Genomic DNA, 17,426 nt, shown 5'->3' with positions numbered 1-17,426 from the left:
TTACAATACTGTTTGTAATGGGCTGCTGCATTTAGATTTTGACTGTTTCTAACGTTTTGATATAATTGCCACTTTGTTCTACAAGATACTCTTATCCCTCTAGTCAGCCACCCAGGCTGCCTGTTTGTGCTAGTACCCTGTTTTAAACGTTGTAACGGAAAGCAACTTTCAAAGAGCATGAGAAAGGTCTTTAGAAAAGCATTATATTTATCGTTTACTGTCTCAGCGCTATAAACATCTTGCCACTCTTGTTCCTTTATAAGGTTTACAAAGGTCTCTACAGCAACCGGATCAGCTTTCCTGAACAGCTGATGATTATATTTAACACGAGTTGCAGCATGAAAATCTTTTAAAGTTAAAATTTGCGCATCATGATCTGAAAGGCCATTCACCTTTTTTCTAACAGAATGCCCTTCTAGTAATGAGGAATGAACAAAAATGTTGTCTATGGTTGTTCTACTGTTCCCTTGCACTCTCGTTGGAAAGAATACGGTTTGCATAAGATTATATGAATTAAAGAGGTCTACCAGCATCCTCTTCCTTGCACAATCACTTATACAATTAATATTGAAGTCACCACATATAACTAACTTTTTGTATTTCCTATAAAGTGAACCAAGAACCTCCTCTAGCTTTAGCAAAAATGCTGTGAAATCGGAGTCTGGGGATCTATAAATAACAACAGTTACAAGTTTAACTCCGTCAAATTTAACCACACCTGCACAACATTCAAACACCTTTTCAGTGCAGTACTTTGAAACATCAATTGACTCAAATGCGATGCCGTTTTTCACATACATGGCTACTCCCCCACACCGCAAAGAGCTCCTCGTAAAGCAGCCAGCCAACCTGTATCCTGGTAAAGGAAGCCTCTGAATTATCTCCTTATTTAAGAAGTGTTCAGATATACCAATAATTTCAGAGTCAACATCTATAAGCAGTTCACTAACTTTATCCCTAATACCTTGTATATTTTGATGAAATATACTAATTCCCTCATTACTCGGATACCTAAGCTTTGTCAAAAGTGATTCCCTTGTTAGAGAGACTTCCCTTAAGCAGGAATACCTATCAGCTGACTTCAATCTAAAAAAGGTGCAGCTCTAACACACACTACTGCAGGAATTTTCCCATGAGTGATCCCACCAACCCCACCTATGCTGTCACCTATAAGCTTTGCCAACCTCCCCTTCCCATACCTGTTGAGGTGCAGGCCGTGTCTAGTGAAACCCGTCCTGCTGATAGACTCCACCGACACCACTGAAATGTGACCCATGCTTTCTGTCATCAGCGCACCCCCAAGTCTCATGTTATTACGCCTGACGGCTGTATTAAGATGAGGCCGATCGTGACGCTGAAACAGTTCCACGAAATGCACATTCGTGTTGCCAGTCTGAGTGGCTATCTTTTCCAGGTCACCATCTATGTTATACTCCCCATCCCTACCAATACTATTACCAGCCCCACCCACAATCACTACCTGATCCTCTTTAGTAAAATCACTACATAACCCCCCTATGTTAACAGTCACCTGAGCCAACCCTGCATTAGGCTTCACAATGCTGGTGACCTGGTACTCACTTCCCAGCACTTCCTGCAACTGCTGGCCTACACCTCTGCCATGTGAACTACCTAACAGCAGAACCTTCTTCTTCCTCTTCGACTTTGCAACTGTTCTAGGCACAGTAACTACTGAGGTCTGCTGCATACTTCCTACATCTACAGCTACTAGAGATTCCTCTCCACTAGACTCTGACAGTTGGTCATATCTATTGTAAACACCAATAGTAAAACTATCTGAAAATCTTCTTCTCCTAGCAGATCTCTTGCCAACAGCCAGCTCCCATTCCCCAACCCCCTTCTCCCTCCTCATCCTATCTAGCTCCTCCTGTGCGTTTTTCAACTGCACCTGAAGGGCACAGATCTTACGCTCCTGCTCCTCTATCAGTTTACTCTTGCTACATAACCTGCAGTTCCAGGAGAGGATCTCACCAGAATGCCCACTGGCTTCCCCACTGCATTCCCCCCAGTGAAAATACTTCGAACAAGTGTCACACCGCAATCCACTACTCACGAACCTACGGCAAAGCCCACACTTCTCACTCATGGTAAAATTTTACTTTTTCTAAGTTCCGCTACTACAATAAGAAGATGCTAAAAACCTGACTACAATAATCACAAACTTACTCTACAAGGGAAGTAACTACTATTATTAACAGTATTAATAAACAACAAATGTGAATATAACAAAAGACTAATACAGAAAGAGAATCAAACGTCTAATCACACAGTAACGAGCTGTAAACAGTTCCCAGAAGGTTCTTCTGAAATTATTTCACCAGAAAACACCACGAACACCGGTTGAAGACTACTAAAGTTCCTAAATAAATCACTATGCACAAACAATTAATTAGTACTTAGCTTTCGATGCGCCGCTACAGCTGCAACTGGTCAGCGCGGAATGTAAACACAGGCAAGAGGTTAAGTTGCTCGATACGAAACACTCACAAATATCACGTCACAACAGAAGAAAGGCAGAGCTGAATGAAGAAACCACTAATACGTCACTTATATAGTAAATATTATCACAAAAACAGTTAAAATATGTATCTGGAACCTAAAAATATATGAAAACTTAGAGAGCGATCTCACACGAAGTCACTCGCTTATGACGTCACACCACGTATGTGTGCGAGCGAGCTAATTTGTCACCACGCCGACAACTAAAGCTTCCTTTTGACAGTGCACAGCTCTTTCACGAAGTTTACTGGCTTCCACTGACACACACTTACATTACTACGGCGTCACATTAGGAGCCGGTTCTTCAGCTCAAGAACATATCAGGAGTCCATGTTCTCTGTGGTAAAACTTCTCATTCAGTTTATGTTCTGTCCCTTGTTCATTTCTTTGCCGCTTTCATAATGTTTCTCTTCGAATATTTAACTCCTTTCCCAATAATTTCACAGCTTAGTAATTAGAGATCGATATTAACGTTCAGTTCGTATTAATCTAACTGATTCATGTCGCATTAGCGTAATATGACTTATTGAGACCACCTTCACGACACTATCGCGACCGAAGAGCAGCTTCTGTCTAGTAAAAAAAGCCCTTTATTTACAACCCCAAAGCATGAAGATTTCCATAAAATTTATGTTAAACCTCCCGCACACCTCTGCATTATCTGTTAGTGAAATCATTTACACAATCCTTAATTTACTTTCATTTATATCCTGTTCGTTTCATGTGCCCTTTTATTCAAACAATCTTTACAGGTCAAGAGGACTCCTAACTAGTTAGGTAAAAATCTTAATTTGAAATACGTCCAATATACTATATATTAATTTCGAGGTATGATCTAAGCTGTCTTGTTCACATTAGAATTCTAGTGGTAGTGACATGTTCACTTAACCAGTTACATACATCTTACTTCTACTCATCATCGACCATTAACTACCTGATGTCTTATCATACCTCCTATACATAAGTTGATGTTCGTTCCTAGCACACACATACAATAACTTTGTGAACCCAAGAAACTGGAATAATTTCAAAGTACCAAAACATAGCTTATCACTAATCTTCCTCACTAAAACTTGAACTTGGCAAAGTTCTTTCGCTCGATTTTTTTCACATGGTTTCTTATTTTTACACACTTTATCGCTATAATCCCAACAGTCGTAAGGTTAGGTGAGTTCGTTACAATATCACATCTGTAGACTGTCCTAATAGTACAATTATGAGTACTTCCTCCCTTAATTTGGACATATGTACATTTGACATTTATTCATCCATATCTCCTCCTTCATTATTGATAAAAGCATATCGGTTTCCTCTGCTCATTTTTTATAACTAAGGTTTCTTTAACTAATTTGCTATACACAGTTATCTCTACCAACGAACATATGTTCAGCTATGGCTATATGACATCCAAGAATTAAAAAAATATACATATTTTCATAGGTCGCTTTAAGAGAAGGAACAGGATATAGCGGACAACAAAATAGTTCATGTGGTCAATGGCCAGCTCGTGTTTTAATCTGTTCCACAACCATTTCTAGCACTCAATTATTAGCCTACAAATACCTGCTGAGAGGACAGTCACGGCATGCGTCTCATGTAGAAAATCAATTTCCATTATGCAGTACATCGACAAAAAATTCACTATTAGGAATATGCCTAATGTTGTTCCACTACCAAATTTTAATGGTAGGCGAACTTGTCATTTTTATTTCAAGATCTGGTGCCAATATCTAATAGTACTCGACAGTTACTCACTGTGAAGATAGGTGTATGTATTGTCTCACAAATTCTTCCATATACTCCAGCCGATATTACACACGCAATAGACCTCACGTCTGCCAGTACTGCATAAGTGCTGAGTGTTGGCTGCCATACCATATACTCTGACATTGACTGGTGTCAGCATCGAAGTCTTCTCTTACACCGTATCCTTCATCATACCAGATAAGATGGATTTCTTTTGTTTTGCTCCTATCCTATTCCTCGACTGCACAGTTGCAGCTGAACGTGGCCAGGTTTAGTTTTCCTGCTGTGATGTTGACAGTCAGTTCACATTCTCCATCCCCATCCTCTCAACATTCATTTCATTCCAGTTTTGTTTCACATTACAATTTCCTGATGTGTGCTGCCACAGTCTACTGCTGTCATGGTTTACGTACCTTGAATTGAACCCATTCTCAAGTCTTCTTTGCGGATTGTTATTATACCTACTGTTATTGTTAACACTATTATTATTTCCTGCATTCCCTGACTCTACCCCTCAGGTATTGGGATTAGCGTGACCAATTTCTCCACTGTGACTGTTTTTGTCAGTTTTGTGACAATTTTCGTTGCGTAAAACTGCCTTGGCATCTTCGTGTATTACATTTATTAAATCTAAAAACGACAGAAGGTCTTCAGTGTTAGACTCTGATACGTTTATTAACTTTTCCTTTAACACTTGCACAAAATGACATTGCCATACTGGGTTGTCCTAGTATCTAGTTTTGTTGAACAGCTGGGAGGATGTGCTGACCACATGCCCCTCAATATCCACATCCGGTGATGCCTATCTCCTGAGGATGACATGGCGGTCTTTCGGTACTATTGGATCTTCTGAGGTTTGTTGTGACTGAGATTTTTCTTATGTTACATTTCAAGCATCAAACATCGAATTCGAATAGCTCACAATGTGATAGTTCTAATTAATTATTAAGGAATTTTTTGATTAGAGTGAATATTTTTGGAAATTTTGTGTGTGATTAGATGACACGTGATTTGAAAAATCACGAAGGGCTTAGCGCATTTCTTATTATTGGACGTTAATCTTAAAGGTACTATGAAGTAGAATGAAGTTTCTGGAGAGTGAACAGCGACAATTTAGTTCTGAATAATTTTAAATTTATCTAATGATAGGGACATGCACTCAGACGAACTGTTCGGCTACAGCAGATGAGTCCAGTGTTGTAGAGGCGGGCACTGTAGAGCAAGGAGTACAGCCTGTTGGCCCCTTAGAAGCATTGTGACAGGGACACAGTCCCTGTCAGGAGACAATAAATAAATTAAATAATGATATGTCACTATGCCGTAGTGTGGTGGCAGTGTCACTTTCTGCAAGTGTTATAGGCAAAACTGCGTACTCTGATTAGGGAAAAGTTAATAAACGTATTAGAGTCTAACACTGAAGACCTTCTATCGGTTTGAGATTCAATAAATTGGACACACGAGGAGGCCAAGGCATTTTCACGCAACGAAAATTGCCACAAGAATGACACAAACAGTCACAGTGGAGAAAGAGGTCGCGCTAATCCCAATACCTGAGGGGTCGAGTCAGGGAATGCAGGAAATAATAATAGTGTTAACAATAACAATAGGTATAATAACAATCCGTGTTAATGGAAAGCAGAGAAGACTTGAGAATGGGTTCAATTCAAGGTGCGTAAACCATGACGGCAGCAGACAGTGGCAAAACACATCAGGGAATTATAAAGTGAAACAAAACTGGAATGAAATGAATGTTGAGAGGATGGGGATGGACGATGTGAACTGACTGTCAACATCACAGCAGGAAAACTAAACCTGGCCACGCTGAGCTGCAGCTGTGCAGTCGAGGAATAGGATAAAGGAAAAATACAAGAAACCCATCTTATCTGGTACTATGTAGAATCCGGTATAAGAGAACACTTCGATGCTGACACCAATGAATGTCACAATACACGGTGTGGCAGCCGACACTCAGGGTTTATGCAATAATAGCAAACGTGAGGGCTATGGCATGTGTAATATCGGCTCGATTACATGGGAGCCGCTACTTCTGAATCAAGTAGCTCCTCAACTGTCCCCACAAGGGCTGAGTGCACTACGCTTGCCAACAGCGCTCGACAGACCCATACAAGTGCCAGCCAAGCCTGATAGTGCTTAACATCGGTGACCTGATGGGAACTAGTGTTGCAATTGCGGTAAGGTTCAAAAAATAGCTCTGAGCACTATGGGACTTAACAGCTGAGGTCATCAGTCCCGTAGAACTTAGAACTACTTAAACCTAACTAACCTAAGGACATCACACACATCCATGCCCGAGGCAGGATTTGAACCTGCGACCATAGCGGTCGCGCGGTTCCAGACTGAAGCGCCTAGACCTGCTCGGCCACAACGGCCGGCTGCGGTAAGGCCACTGGCGAAATGTAGTATAAGAAAGTATAAGCGTTAATGTGCATCTGCTGCTGATCCCAGCACGACGATCTTATTGATTCTGTGCCCTAACATTACAAATTAAATTCCCCACATTTTGGTTTCTTCTCCAATCAGCCTCAGTTATACAGGTACACGAAACAATGGTTCCACTCATACGTCTAACACTTCACATCCTCCAACAGACGCCACTTTTACAATGGACCATGCTTACGATGAATAATCTCACTTCAGCCTGTGATTATTAATTAAGCTAGTCTGTAAAGTGGGACTTCTTCAAGGAAGTGCAGTTTCGATTTTACAGAAGAGACTAATAACTTTACAAGTTACTTCGAAAGCTCATCTCACCAGGTAGCATAGAATGCGCAGCACATTATAAAATCTACCGTGAGGTTTCTCAAACACTTTTCTTCTTTTATAAAATCAAGACGTAAGTAGTTAATGTAATCACGCACACAGACACCAGGCATTACTTTAGCTTTATTACTTACGGAGGACACAGAACGTGGCTTCACAATACGTTTGTAGCAGCTACTAAGAGTAAATAAAGCAACTGTATACGTCCGAAAGGGAAATATGCGTTTATAACAGACATTATCACGAAAACAAAGTACCTTTTTCAGTACTTTTCTGTCTTTCCAGAGTTTTCTCCAATGAATCTACCAAGCAGCGACGAACACTGGCAGGAACCCTAGATTACTTCACATGAATATTATCTCTGGCAAGCAACTAACTGAGCATCAAGCGCAAAATTTACGAAAAAAATAGCCCTCTAAATTGGGACACTGCACAGTGTGTTCGCTTCGAGGCTCGTGATAGGACAACCAACTTCAAGAGCGTTTTTGTCCATAGCCTATTGCCCTGCAGAAGCTGCTGTCTAAAAAAATGCTTCAAATAGCTCTAAGCACTAGGGGACTTAACGTTTGCGGTCGTCAGTCCCCTAGACTTAGAACTACTTAAACCTTGTATGGGTTGGGGTTTAGGTTTAGCTTATTCTTGAATTGAGAACAACTGTGTGAGGTGAAATGACAAGTTTAATGTCGCAATATTTCTCACCACATTACAGCTTTTCACACAGATTTCAACTCGCCAACATAAAAACAGCGCAATGGATAACGCACCTTGCCAACATCAAAAAGTGAAATAAGTTTATACACAAACTGGAAGTTACTTTAAATTAATCCTAAGCACAATATATGAAAGTTTAATTGGATGTTTCTTTACAAAATTGCTCCTACACATATGTTAATGATGTTGTGGAGCTGGCTTTTCAAACCCAAAAGCGGCTCGACTCCCATTCCCTGCTCTACCTTCCTCTCAAAGACATGCATTGTATAGGAATGGTGTGTTAATTACCGTCGATTGACTGTCATCCCTTTTTGCATTACATACTGATAGGCAAATGTTCTCATAACTGTCGATTTACGTTAGGTGTCATCTTCACCTTCTCACTGCGATTTGTAAAGGTCTCATGTAAGGTGCGAATCTGACCATTTATTGTGCCACCTTACAACCTAACTAACCTAAGGACAACACACACATGCATGCCCGAGGCAGGATTCGAACCTACGAGCGTAGCAGCAGCGCGGTTCCAGACTGAAGCGCCTAGAGCCGCTCGGCCACAGCGGCTCGCAGCTGCTGTATATCAAGGTGCATTGTGATGCTGAAACAAATACAGTAATCATGATTCCTCTACTGTATGCAGCACATACTTCTGTAAAATTGTTCAGATCCTTCTGCATTTAGCATTTTCTTAAGTGCAATAAGGGGACCATACCTTCACAACGACGAACAGTGCCGTACCGTAAACACATCTCTTCCATACGTCACGTTTGGCATTATACGTGATGTCAGGCAACGTTCTCCAGACATCTGGAAAACTCAAACACTTCCAGCTGGTTGCCGCAGGTCATTCACCACCCCTAGTCATTCGTTTACAGCTATCGGCTGTCTCCGATGTCGTCGCTCTTTACTCCGCCTGAAGCGTCGCTTACCAAACACCACAGAAATAAAGGGCTTATGATGCGCTGATCGATCATTGCACCCCAATCTTTTTAACACTCTACGTAAACTCACTGAGCTAGTTGGACTGCTTGGAACACTGTGGAACTCAGGAGTAATTCCTTCCACTTATTTCACGCTATTTTTTACAACCCGTTGCTAGAGCACAGATTGACTGCGCGCTGCGGACTTGGTCCATGAGGTGAATTAAGTATTTCGAGTTCTGTATGTTCAAATTCGATCGCCCGGCTACTGAGCCTAGATCTGTATGCAAGGTAAATAAAGAGTGTTTGCTGTTGTAAAGTAATGTCAGAGAAAGTCAGTACTCGAATTTGATTGGATATATGGTATTTCGTTTTCATAATTTCAGTGACAGCTTTGTAATACGATAGGCTACAACCCATTGATAGCAGATTAATACATGTTTCATAACTGACAAATTATTGTCGCACTTCCCACGTTAGTCGCTGGGAGGCTAAAGTTACTATCTCTATACGAAAGTGTAACTGAATAGGTCTCATCAGACACATACAGCTAATACATTCAGCTTCTGTTGTGACCATACAGGAAAAATGTTACGCCAACAGCTACAATGCGAATTAATCTTGTGTAATGGCTTTCAAGTTTCCTACTGGAAAGTCACCTACTGCGCTTCTTTCTGAAAGTAAAGTCGTTATCGCTCCCACGTGAGTGAAAAGAGATTCCTTTCCACTATAGCTTACATGCGTCACCAGCCGAACTCACTCTAACTTATTTTTGTTTGAAATTAAAAGGCTGTAATTTAAGTTTTACAGGAACGGAAACCGTCTGAAATCTGATTAATGAAGTCAAAGTAAAGTTTATTTATATTCTGTTTCATCAATGCAGTTAATAAGGACACATATGTTATTTGCATTTTCTCGTACGGTTTTCAGTGCCCAATGCTCTTTCCTTCTCAAGTTTTACTACAAGACCTTTTTCGTACCCATAATCTCACAGAAGACAGCACATTTAATTTCTCATCCAAGAAAAAGAGAGCATTCTTAAGAATAAGCAATTAATACATTGCAAATGGCAGAAAAAAATTAATAGTTACATTTATGCCGCTAACTTTAAAAGCTCGTTGGCGCTGCTCAGGTTTTCTGACTCGCTCATAGATGTTACTCTCGTGGACAGCTCATTGCCTCTCTCTGCAGTACTCCTTCATCTCAACATATGGTAATGGTCGCGTCTATCCCATATCGTCTCTGTCGCTCCCTCCATTATTTGCGTCTTCAGAAGCAAAATAACACTCATTTTGACTGCTGTTTCATGTTTGCCTTCCTTAATTTAAAACATTTTACCTAAATCATATTCCAGTTATGTGCCGCAAGAAATTATCTGCTTTTCATAGGGATCAAAAACACTGCTTGCGAACGAAATTCGCGTGAAAATACACTGCCGGGGAAAAAATTAGTACAGGTTCGTGTTTCCTATTCATTAAAGTTTTTTGTTGCTGCGGTGCATATCGAGTACACGAAGTGATTACATTTACGTATCAACAGCACAAGCGATCCTGAGGTATCAGGTATCGACCCACGCTGTAACGCCCGTATTGGTGCGTGGTGCCGACCGCTGTGACCTAGCGTTTCTAGGCGCTTCAGTCATTAACCACGATGCTGCTACGGCCGCAGTTTCAAATTCTGCCTCGGGCATGAATATGTGTGATATCCTTGGTTAGTTAGGTTTAAGTACTTCTAACAAGGGGAGGCCGCCAATTGTGAAATTCAGATTCGATTCATACTGCGCATAATAAAAGCTCATGGCCAGAGGTGTAATGTGGCAAAGCACCAAAATGCACTTCTCAGGCGTTGTTGAGAAAATTGACAGTTAAAAGAAACCGTTGCGGTGAAATACTCTCTACGATTAATAATTTTCTACAGCGTCGTGGTGCAACGGTAAGCGCTCGGGTTCGTAATCCGAAGGTCGCCGGAGCGAACCTCGCGCCATGCAACCTTTTTTTTTAGTATATATATATATATATATATATATATATATATATATATATATATATATATACAGGGTGATTCAAAAATGCATGTAAATATTTCAAGGGTGTATTTGTGAGGTAAATATAAGACAAAAATGTTCTATACAATTTTTTCCATACTTGGCTTATTACAGAGTTATGAACAAAACAGGATAATACATTCAATACAACGTAAGGTATTTAATTCCCAGAGTTCACAGTTTAATTACAGTGCATTTGGACTAACAACGCAAACTGATAAATAAACGTGACGTAACAAACTGAAACAATTCCTCGCGAACACTGTATTAATTTAGGTCCTGTTGATTGAACTACAGCAATGCACAATAACTAAGGAAAATTGAAGCATTTTACAGACTGTACTGTACTGTACTGTATTTGCACAAATCTTAATGCAATGCATGTTCAAAATGCTGTCCCTGAACTTGCAGACAGACCCGTGCTCGTCGCATCAATGATCTCTGCACATTACACAGTCCGTTCAACTCTCCACGAATAATTTCACAACCACCTTCAATTCTTTGTTGTAGCACTTCTCTGTTCGGTACTGCAGAAGAATACACCAATGTCTTTAGTCGGCCCCATAAATAAAAGTCTAAAGGGTTCAGGTCAGGTGATCTGGCTGGCCAAGCAATTGGTCCTCCGCGACCTATCCATCGATGTGGATACGCAGAATTGAGGTACGCCCTTACGTTGCGGCTGTAATGGGCGGGAGCACCATCGTGCATAAACCACATGGTGGCTCGTGTTGCAAGAGGGACATCCTGTAACAATCCAGGCAATTCTCCCTCCAAAAATTCGCAGTACGCGTGCCCATTCAGCCTTGGAGGCAGAACATGAGGTCCGTGTAAGTAATTCCCCACAATACCACACCAAATGTTTATGGAGAATTGATGTTGATATCCACGCACAATTCTCGCGCCAGGATTCTCGACAGCCCACTGGTGCATATTATGCGAATTGATTACACCCGCACGAGTAAACATGGCCTCATCTGTGAATAATATCCGCCGAATGAACATTGGATCATTCAAATGACGCTCTTGTAACCACTGGCAGAATTGCTGACGGCGAGGATAGTCTTCAGGTGTCAATTCGTGCACTTTTTGCAGGTGAAATGGATGCAACTGTTGTCTCCGAAGCAGCCGCCATACAGTAGATTGTGGAAGTCGTACAGCTGCACTAATTTGTCTCGTACTGATAGATGGATCTTGGTCTACCAGGTCCAAAACATGTTCCTCGACGTTCACTGCATGCTCAAGTGGTCGACCTGAATGTGGCCCAGGACGAATGCCATACTCCCGCATACGTCTGTCCACAGATACAAACGTCTGATGACTTGGTAACCGTCTTCCTGGAAACAGCTCACTGTACCTTCGTCTTGCTGCAAGTGCATTTCCATCTGCTGCACCATACACAAGGTGCATATCAGCATACTCACTGTTTGAGTACATCATGTGCACGAAACCTTTAGCCTTCCGACGATGAATGAACGACAGGACGTACTTTTCCGTTACCAACAACATCAGCGCCATCTTCCGTACAGTAGGAGTAAACATCACGTTCAAACAAAAACAAACACTATTCATGCAGTTTCGAATCAACTGTTGGGAGATACGTATGTGAATTACGTACCAGAATATGGCATCCTGCTGCTTGCACTGCCGTCGTTTTGATACGGACATGACTTTCGTATTTAACGATAACTCTGGAATTAAACGTTTATGGAAAAACATTTATAGAACATTTTTGTCTTATATTTACCTCACAAATACACCCTTAAAATATTTACATGCATTTTTGAATCACATACACTTCTGGAAATGGAAAAAAGAACACATTGACACCGGTGTGTCAGACCCACCATACTTGCTCCGGACACTGCGAGAGGGTTGTACAAGCAATGATCACACGCACGGCACAGCGGACACACCAGGAACCGCGGTGTTGGCCGTCGAATGGCGCTAGCTGCGCAGCATTTGTGCACCGCCGCCGTCAGTGTCAGCCAGTTTGCCGTGGCATACGGAGCTCCATCGCAGTCTTTAACACTGGTAGCATGCCGCGACAGCGTGGACGTGAACCGTATGTGCAGTTGACGGACTGTGAGCGAGGGCGTATAGTGGGCATGCGGGAGGCCGGGTGGACGTACCGCCGAATTGCTCAACACGTGGGGCGTGAGGTCTCCACAGTACATCGATGTTGTCGCCAGTGGTCGGCGGAAGGTGCACGTGCCCGTCGACCTGGGACCGGACCGCAGCGACGCACGGATTCACGCCAAGACCGTAGGATCCTACGCACTGCCGTAGGGGACCGCACCGCCACTTCCCAGCAAATTAGGGACACTGTTGCTCCTGGGGTATCGGCGAGGACGATTCGCAACCGTCTCCATGAAGCTGGGCTACGGTCCCGCACACCGTTAGGCCGTCTTCCGCTCACGCCCCAACATCGTGCAGCCCGCCTCCAGTGGTGTCGCGACAGGCGTGAATGGAGGGACGAATGGAGACATGTCGTCTTCAGCGATGAGAGTCGCTTCTGCCTTGGTGCCAATGATGGTCGTATGCGTGTTTGGCGCCGTGCAGGTGAGCGCCACAATCAGGACTGCATACGACCGAGGCACACAGGGCCAACACCCGGCATCATGGTGTGGGGAGCGATCCCCTACACTGGCCGTACACCACTGGTGATCGTCGAGGGGACACTGAATAGTGCACAGTACATCCAAACCGTCATCGAACCCATCGTTCTACCATTCCTAGACCGGCAAGGGAACTTGCTGTTCCAACAGGACAATGCACGTCCGCATGTATCCCGTGCCACCCAACGTGCTCTAGAAGGTGTAAGTCAACTACCCTGGCCAGCAAGATCTCCGGATCTGTTCCCCATTGAGCATGTTTGGGACTGGATGAAGCGTCGTCCCATGCGGTCTGCACGTCCAGCACGAACGCTGGTCCAACTGAGGCGCCAGGTGGAAATGGCATGGCAAGCCGTTCCACAGGACTACATCCAGCATCTCTACGATCGTCTCCATTGGAGAATAGCAGCCTGCATTGCTGCGAAAGGTGGATATACACTGTACTAGTGCCGACATTGTGCATGCTCTGTTGCCTGTGTCTATGTGCCTGTGGTTCTGTCAGTGTGATCATGTGATGTATCTGACCCCAGGAATGTGTCAATAAAGTTTCCCCTTCCTGGGACAATGAATTCACGGTGTTCTTATTTCAATTTTCAGGAGTGTATATATATATATATATATATATATATATATATATATAAAATTCCCGGCAATCAGTTGCAGCAATTATGCATATAATAAGTTGTTGAAAGTCGTTTGTCGTTGAAAAACTGGCGACTTCGAACATCATTATGTTTTCCGCAAACAAAGTTGTATTTCACAAATGTTATTAATTGTCTTCACAATGTTAACCACGTATAGTTAACGGAAGACGTAGAAACGATATTCCGATACGAATACGTATAGCGTAAGTCAAACGTTCGAATTAGAATAGAGACCCCACGAACACAAATTTGCTGTGGCAGGTATGAAATATAAACTCCGTTACTCGGTCGTTACACATGAAGGACAGATGTTGAATGGGCCGAAACGAGCCGCCGTATAACAGCGTAGTTGCCTGCTAACTTCGAAAGAAGGTAGATGCGGTCCCTAGCGCAACTTATAACATCGTCGAAAATCAGTGCGGACGGGAGAGCATTGGTACACCCTGTTAAACAAACGGAAAAATGGAGGCGGTACAATTGGAGAGCGATCCGCCTTCACCAACATGCATAAGCAATTCATTAAGAGTATATATATATATATATATATGTATATATATATATATATATATATATATATATATATATTTGTATGTATGTATATGTATATATATATTAATTACAAAAAACTAATAATAAAAAAAATTTCAGGGCGCGAGATTCGAGCCGGCGACCTTCGGATTACGATCCCGAGCGCTTACCGCTGCGCCACGCCGCTGGAGAAAGTTATTAATCGTAGAGAGTATTTCACCGCAACGGTTTCTTTTAACTGTCGATTTTCTCGACAACGGCTGAGAAGTGCATCTTGGTGCTTTGCCACATTACACCTCTGGCCATGAGCTTTTATTATGCGCAGTATGAATCGAATCTGAATTTCACAATTGGCGGCCTCCCCTTGTAAGTCTAGGGCACTGATGACCTCAGATGCTAAGCCCCATAGTGCTCAGAGCCATTTGAAGCATTTGAAGTGAGTGGTGTAGCCTGCACGGGCGTCAATGCAAGGGATGACTCTCCCACACAGTCGCTCGTACCGGTGGCGAACACTGTCCTGAGATACGTTATTCCACACCTGCTCAACCTGTTCGCGCTGTTCTGTGATAGTTGTTGGTTCACGATTGGCACAAGTCACTTCTCGTCACGATACATCCCATACGTGTTGGATTGCAGACAATTCCGACAATCTTGCTGGCAAAGGAAGTTAGTGCACTGGATGTAGAGCACGTTGAGTTTCAAGAACGTGTGTGGGCGAGGATTATTCTGCTGGAACAACACATCACCTTCCTGTAGCAAGAACAGCAAAAGAACGGGTCTAACAACGTTGCACACTGCTGTGCACTGGATAGCATCTCCTCCAGAAATGTGAAGAGTGAACGAGAGTTGTAGATTATCGTGCTCCAGACCTTAAGGCCTGGGCACTCTACGCGACAGCGCCCACGGAGTCTTCGTTGTAGATGCAGACGATCATCACTTACGTCCAAGCAGAATCTGCTTTCATCTCTGAAGACTACGGCGCGCCATTCCACCTTCCAAGCGATCCTCTGACGGCACCAGTCGATCCGTGCACATCGATACTGTGGCGTGAATGGGAGACGGGCTAGAGGTGTGGCCACAGTCCCGCGACTAATAACGGATTCGTAACAGTTCGTGTTGACATATCTGGGCTCACAAGCCCTCTTATGTGTGCTGTATTGGCTGTGCAACCTGTCACTCCTGCCCTTACAAGACGACGTTCATGACTGGTGTCTGTGCTGCGTGGGTGTCCAGAGCCAAGTCTGCGGGTCTGAGAATGTTCACGTGACCAGTGATACCAGCATAGATGCACAACCGACACAGTACATCGAACTTGTATGGTTTCTTCTTCTTCCTCTTCTTCTTCGGACGACCATGGTTATCCATGTTTCTTCGCCTCATTCGGTGGATGTACTGGACCTACTGCTGTTTCATCTTTTGGGTTATTGTCCATGTAGTCATTTCCCTTGCATATTTAGAAATTTTAGATAGTCTTGAAGCATTCATCCTTTCACATAATCTTTCCTGTTTCTTTTTCTTCTCTTCATCCATTGATTTATATTTTGTATTCCACACTGTTCCCTTAAAGACACATTTGTTTATTGTCCCACGTAGTAACTGCTTGAATCTGCCTTAGCACCTTCATTTCCATCGACGTTAATTTTTTTTTATCTTTCTCGTTTCTGTTCTAGCTTCTGCTGCATAAGTCAATACAGGACGCACCATTGTTTTATACATTTATAATTTCCCCTCTGCTGTCATAAATTTGTTTCTCCATACAGTATTTTGCAGACATCCGGCTACATCTACTGCCATTGTCACTTGATTTTTCACTTCCATTGCTAAGTCCTTACAGCTGGTGATAATAGTCCCTAGATAATTAAAGCTCATTACATGTTCATGCACAATCTACTTCTAATTAATAATGTACAGGCGCTTTGATATTACCATACTCTTACTTTCTTTAGGTGAGATTTCTGTGTTATATTGCTTACTTGATTTATTAAATTGGTGAAGTAACCTTTGTAAATTTTCCTCTTTATTTCCTATCAATATAGCATCATCGGCAAAACATATAATATGTACCACTTTATTTCCCATTTTAAAACCCAATTTCTTTCTTACGTCAACAGTGATGTGGTCCATCATTAAGTTGAACAGAAGCGGGCTTAATGAGTTTCCTTGTGTAGTTCTTTTATCTAGCATAATTTAATCTGTGAATCCTTCGTGTGTTTTAATTCTCGTTTTATTAGCTTCTACGATTTTCACTAAATCCATTGGTACCCTCTCGTCGATTAACGTATGAGTTATATCCTTTTTTCTCATCCTATCAAAAGTTTTTGACAAGTCAACGAAGCACGGGTAGGCTTAAGCACAGGTCTTAAATAGAAAATAGCATCTATTGTGCTCCTGTTTTCCCGAATCTTTGCTGTTCTTCTGCTGTTTCTGTGCAATTCTGCATTCTGTCTCTAATTACTGATGTTAACAGTTTTAAGATATCAGGCAGGGTAATTCTCCAGTAATTATCTAATAGTTGCTCATCTCCTTCTTTATACGTTCGAATGGTACTACTTCCTTTCCATGCTCTTGGTATCCTGCCTTCCTTCATCATGCTATCAACATATGAAGATATTGATATAATGCCTGCCCCTGTATTTTATTAATTCATTATATGTGTCATGTAGCCCTGGAGATTTTCTATTTTTGTGACTTTTGATTGCAGTACATATTTCCTCCAATGAGAAAACTATTTGGTTGTCATTTCCTGTGCTAATTTCAATTTCTATCTTTGCTGTATCCTTATTCTGTAATTTAAAATAATTCCCCCACTGATTTTTGCTAGCATTGTGTATCTGAATGTGTTCATTAATATTCTTTTTCTTTTGGAGCACCCACTGTACTTTCTTTTGTGGCCCATAAAGGGCTCGTTCCATAGGTTTTGTAT

Source organism: Schistocerca nitens, chromosome 7 (assembly GCF_023898315.1).
Source record: "Schistocerca nitens isolate TAMUIC-IGC-003100 chromosome 7, iqSchNite1.1, whole genome shotgun sequence".
Taxonomy (NCBI): Eukaryota; Metazoa; Arthropoda; class Insecta; order Orthoptera; family Acrididae; genus Schistocerca; species Schistocerca nitens.
The sequence above is the reverse complement of the archived record's forward strand: the minus strand, read 5'-3'. Positions refer to the sequence as shown.